This window comes from Amphiprion ocellaris, chromosome 20 (genome assembly GCF_022539595.1).
Source record: "Amphiprion ocellaris isolate individual 3 ecotype Okinawa chromosome 20, ASM2253959v1, whole genome shotgun sequence".
In the NCBI taxonomy this organism is placed as follows: Eukaryota; Metazoa; Chordata; class Actinopteri; family Pomacentridae; genus Amphiprion; species Amphiprion ocellaris.
Genome location: NC_072785.1, coordinates 29,220,198 through 29,226,660, shown reverse-complemented (window position 1 = coordinate 29,226,660; position 6,463 = coordinate 29,220,198).

Genomic DNA, 6,463 nt, shown 5'->3' with positions numbered 1-6,463 from the left:
AAACTGTTTTTTATCCAGAAAAGGTGTTTACATCTCCAGAAAAAAATGCCTTTTTTTCCAAGAATGTCAACCACCTTGAGCAAACTCAGGAGTTTTCTTTTTTAGAATTTTGTTATTTTGTTTATTAAACTTTTCTCATGCAATCCTTCAAAAGGCATATAGAAAACACAACTAGCGCATGAGATAATAAAAAACAGAACTAGATTGACTGTTCTAGTCGTCATACAGCATCGATAAAAGCCTGTGACCCAGTTTTCTCTCTCAGTCAAATGTTTCCATCCATCTAAATACTGTATAAAATATGGATGAGCAGTTTGTTCCAGACGTTTTCTACCTCACAGCTGATCAGTTCCTGGCACTGCCGGGCACCAAATTATTAATTACATAACCTGTAAGCCTCTATTTATGTACTTATTTTGGAACAATGTTCTGGTGCTCTGACAGAGAAGCGGCTCCATATGCACATACATGAATAATGCAGTCATTTTCTATCCAGTAGAGCCAGAACCAGCTATATGGATGCAGCTGTCCGGTCGGTTTTATTGCTCTTCTGCTGTATGTGGACGGTTACTGCCTCCCTGGGAACCACGCTCATTAAGCCCCAGCACCACTCGTCTTGTTGCTCCAACATTCCTGCCATCGGTTGGATCTGGACCAGACGTTTTGAGGTGTAAGGTCGCGCTCACGCCGGGACAACAATGGGATTTTAATCAGAGCAGGGTGGGCGCCGAGCTCGTCTTCATTTAATGGAAGAGCTGGTTGGCAGCGGTCCATCGGGAAAAATGGGCACAGTGGGGACCATTATGGGCCTGGGAATAGAGGGGAGCTGTTCTGTAAACTAGAAAAACCCCCATTAGACTCAGTTTGACATGTCTAAACTCCACTCGCAGCTTGATAGACCAGAAATAAATGTTTACAAGCTTCTTTTTGAATCTTCTCCTGCCTCCTGAAACCTAATTCTGTGAGTCTTTGTATCTCCATGTGTGTTATCAGCGGTGATTTCTCAGAGGTCGGAGGCGACTCTTTGTTCGGACTGACGTCACTGAGCATCAGCTGAGTCTTTGTTACAGTTTCTGCAGCTCTGAAAAAGCCTCCAGTGTCCTGCAGAATATTAGTGTGGAGCTCTGAGAGGACGTTCAGGGCACAAGGGTAGATACAGTTCACATATAAAGTATTATTGGAGGTTTTCCTCTTAGTATTGCTTTTCAAAATTGAATTATTAGCAATTTATTCTCATTTTGTTGAACAATATTTACCCAAAAAGACTCTTTTGTGTCAATGTGACCCACCTAATTCAACTCAAGTGCAGCCAGTTGGTGCTAAAAGTCACATAATTAGTGAAATGTAGATTGAAAGTGCAGTAAATGTGACTCAGTGATTGTAATATAAAGACTCCTGTATCTGGTGGATCAGTTCTCCTGGATATAACAGCACCATGAAGACTAAAAAACTCTCCAAGAAATTCTGAGAAAAGGTTGTTGAAAAGCATCAGTCAGGAGATGATACAAGAACATTTCCAAGTTCCTGAAGATCTCTTGGAGTCCAGTTAAACCCATCATTAAGAAACGGAAGGAAGATGGAACATGAATAAATCTGACTAGAGCAGGACATCCTCAAAAACTGAGAGACCAAACAAGATAGAGACTAGAGAGGGAGGCCACCAAGACTCCTATGACTCCTCTGAAGGAGTTCCTGCTTCAGCAGCTGAGATGTTAGAGACTGTTCATACAACAACTGTTGTCTGTTCTTCACCAGTCAAAGCTTTATGGAGACACAGAGAAAGACTCTGTTGGAAAAACTGTAATTAAATCTGGACTAGAGTTCAGTAGAAGACGTGGAAACTCTGAAGAAAACTGAAGAAGGTTGTTTGGTCTGAGGAGACCAGGATGGAGATTTAAGGTCATCAGACTAGACATTATGCTTTTTAGACACCAAACACTGAACATCATCACAAACATCTTCACTACTGTGAAGCACGGTGGTGGCAGCATCATGATGTAAAACATGGTGGTGTCAATTAACTAACTTGTACACATTTAATCGTCTCCTTTAATTTGAGATTAAAGTTTATCCAGTGATGTTAGAAGACATTAGATTAAAAATAGACAAGAGTGCTACAAAAATGAGTTAAGTTACATTACATTCAATATTTATGCATTTGTTATTGTTTTAATTGCAAATTTCTCTATGAAGCACTTTATTAAACACGCTTTTTGAATAAAATTCGACTTGATTATCCTTATTTTTCTCATGTTACTGTCTGTTATCACTGATTTTTTTTTATTATTGTAGTATTTAATTGCGTTTTTGATCATGTTTTTGTTATAATACGAACTCACAGCACTTCTAAGTAAAGGTTCTTGTTTTTTCCAACGTATAAATAAAGTTTTTATATCTATGACCTCTGACTGTTCAGGACTAAAACAGAATCAATAAATTCCGTTACTGGAAACTGATCACATTTTAAATCACATAACTGCTGCGTCTCATCCGCTCCACTGTGCTGCTATCGATCAGTTATTGATCTAAATCATTCCGCTGCTGCTGCTCTCGTCTCTAAGAGGTTTATTGGAACCAACGCAGCTTTGCTCTTTTCAGCCTCTAATCTGATCATCGCGACTTTTCTCTTCTGCCTTCGTTCTGTTTTAGTCCCACCAGGATTAAAGGGTTAAAAGCAACAGATGTAAATAAAGCTGTGTGGCCCACAAACCCACTAAAACACTTCTTCTGCTGCAGTAAGAAACTAGAAAAACACAATTAAAGCAGTGAAGGAGACGAATGTGATCCTAGACATGGAGAAAGTCATAAATTGTGATGATAAGAAATTCAAATTAAAACCTTTTATGCTTTTGTTTTGCTTTCTGCTTAAACCAATGACCAACTACACTGTAAAAAATGTCATTTAAAACAAATTTCACTTTTTTAAAACAATTTGCTGTTTGTGTGTGTAAAGTAAAATTTATGAATAAATAATATGAAACAATATTTGAAAAGATGAATCATGTCCACCAAAAATGAAAGCAGTAAATAATGTGTCAACAGTTTTTCTTTTACTCGTTTTGTTACACTACAGTTCACACTTTGCTCCTTGATTTTATTGTATATGATGTAATTATACAAAATTAATAATTTTTATTCATTCAATATTACTACATGAGTAGAATAATAATTGTTCTTACTATTTTAATAATAAGCAACATTATTATTATTATTATCATCATTATTATGAGGAACATATCTGTAAATATTTTTTTAAAATATTAATTAAATATTCTTATGATATTTAATTATAAATATAACATATATAACAAATGAGTACTACTTATGAAATTGATTTGGACATTAATGCCAATATTGGACATTATTTGCAGCTTTGACCTTTCTAAATGTGTATATATATATATATACATATATATATATATTTTCAATCAACACATAAATCAAAACTATTTTAGTTAATATTCCCTTCATAAAATCTGTTAAATTACAGTAAACTGTTGTAAATATAGCAAATACTGTTAAAAACCAGATTCTTTACAGTGTAGTAGCTCAGTTAGCAGTAAAACCTGCTCTGGACTCATCTCTAATCCTGAATCGACTCGTGATGCCTTGTCGCGTGCCGCCGACTCACGCCTCTCTGGCTGCGATGCTTCAGGTCTGGACGCTAGCTGCTCGTATCAGCGAGCGGCTCAGGAGGCAGCGATAAGCTGATTAAACTGCAGGATTTCCAGCAGCTCACAGCTTCTATTCCCAGCATCGGCGGCAGATTAGACCCTCCGGAGCTGCTTCTGCTCTGTGGGGGACGATTCAGGCCGAGTTCAGCCACTATTTCAGCTTCCAACGCCTGAAGAAGTTTATTTCAAGCTGCTGTTTCTTTAACAGAGCAGCTAACGTGCTAATGTCTTTCAATTAATCAACTGAACTAATAAAAAGCTTTGAAAACTAGCAATTAAGTGTATAAATCTACACCATCACCTCCTCCATCACCTCCTAGACACCATCTCCTCCATCACCTCCTAGATCATCACCTCCTCCATAACCATCTCCTCCATCACCTCCTAGATCATCACCTCCTCCATAACCATCTCCTCCATCACCTCCTAGATCATCACCTCCTCCATCACCTCCTAGACACCATCTCCTCCATCACCTCCTAGATCATCACCTCCTCCATAACCATCTCCTCCATCACCTCCTAGATCATCACCTCCTCCACAACCATCTCCTCCATCACCTCCTCCATCACCTCCTAGACACCATCTCCTCCAACACCTCCTCGACAACCATCTCCTCCATCACCTCCTCCTCCACCACAGATTCTCATTCCTCCTTTATCCTCCTGGTCTCCATCTTTTAGAGATTTTACTGAACTCCTGCTGGATTTTGTCTCCTCCTTTGCAGCAGAACTAGAGACTCTCACCTGTCCTAAAAACAAAAACAGCCAGATTTCTTTTTATAGCCGTCGGTAAGCTCAGGATTAAACCGTTAACGGCACGTGAAGCCTCCAAACGTCCCTCTGGCTGCAGCACGAGGCTTTTCTTCCCAGAGATATGATTAAAAGCTGCTCTCTGAAGGACAAAATGAAACTTCTGGACGTCACATTTCAGAGAAACTCCGTCCTGAGGTGACAAATGAAACCAACAGAGTCCAATAAATACAGCAGAGACGGTTTTTCCGCTGCAGAGACAAACTCCGGATCTCTTTCCTCAAACTAACGGACGTTTCTGACGGGAAAATCAGTCAGATGGCTTCTGAAGACTGGAGGAAGAAAATGTTTGTTAACAAACATTAGAATCTCTGCAACTGATGGTTTTCCTTCTAAAACAAAACTAGATATATAACAAATTAGATATAAAACAACAAAAACTAAAATAATATAAAAATGTGTTTTAAAAAATTGATAGAATATATTAAAAAGACAAAATTGAACAAAAATAGCATAATAAAAACTAGGTAAAAAAACAATATATCAAAATTTCAAAATTCAAAAAACAAAAAAGGATAAAATATAAGATAAAATTTTTAAAAATGGAAAAAAATACATTAAAAAGACAAAATTAATGAAAAAAAACCCCCAAATAATAAAAATTATATTTTAAAAACTAGACAGAATTAATTCAAAAAGACAAAATTGAACAAATAAATTAAAAAAAAATATAATAAAAAAGACAAAATTTCACAAAATATAACATAATAAAAAATAGATTAAAAAATACAATGTATCAAAAAATCAAAATTGGAAAAAAGACAAGATTGAACAAATAAAGCAATAATAAAAAATACAATAACATGGAAAAATGTGTTTAAAAAACAGATAAATTACATTAAAAAGACAAAATTGATAGGAAGAAAAACTAAAACCAGATTTTAAAAACTAGATAGAATAAATTTGAGAAGACAAAATTGGACAAATATACAAAAATTTAAAAAATTAAGAAAATGATCTAAAAAATGTGAAAAAAACACAATATATTAAAAAGACAAAATTGAAAAAAAATTGATAAAATATGTTCAGAAAACTAATTGAACAAAAATATTTAAATAGATACTTTATTATTTAGATTTCTAATTTATTTCCATACTTTCCTACCACCTCTGTGAACACTGCCTGCAGTTCAACCGAAAAAGTCACCAAATTTTTGTCATGTGACTGTTGGTCGCAGCCGAGTCACTGATGGCTTCACTGTTGCACCAAGAACCGCAGAACTTTTAGTTATTTTACAGAATCTGGCTCAAACAAATACTTTATTTTTGGCGATATTTTTAAATGAGACACATAGAACAAAGTGGTCAAAAATCACAATTTTAAGCTTAGATTTGGTTCCGTTTTCTGATGGAATCACATCACAGGTGAGGAGTTTGAGGACCGTAGGAAAGCTGAAAATCTGAGAATTCTTTCTGTGAAAACTGGTGTAATTCTGGTCATTTGTGAAAAGAAAATCTGCTTCTCAGACCTGCCAACTGTTTTTTTTGGGTTCAGCGTTCAATCACTTTTTAAAAAAAATCTCAAAGGCTTCTCATATTTTATTCATTTTTAAATAATTATCTCTAATAATAATAAAAATAATGTGTCCTATTCCCACTTTTATGTCTGTCTTGTAAAGCATCTGTGCTAAATGTAAATACAAATAAAATTACTATTATTGTATTTAATGCACAGATATGAGAGTCAATCAAAAGAGAAACAACCTTTTTGGAGCTTTGACTTTCTAGAATAAAGACTTAAACCATCAGAGTTCATCCCTCAGGTCCACTTACTCTATTTTCCAGAGCTTTCAGCCACATCCTGGTCTTCCTCATGGGATGGAATCTACTCAGCTTCTGATGGATTTGTGGACTTTAGAAGCTGGTATGATGTAATCCCTGGCACTTTTCATCTACGTTTGCTTGAAAAGCAGAAAAAAATGTTAGTAAATGGAGACGGAGTGATTTATTCAGCAGCTACTTCACACTAAAGTTAATA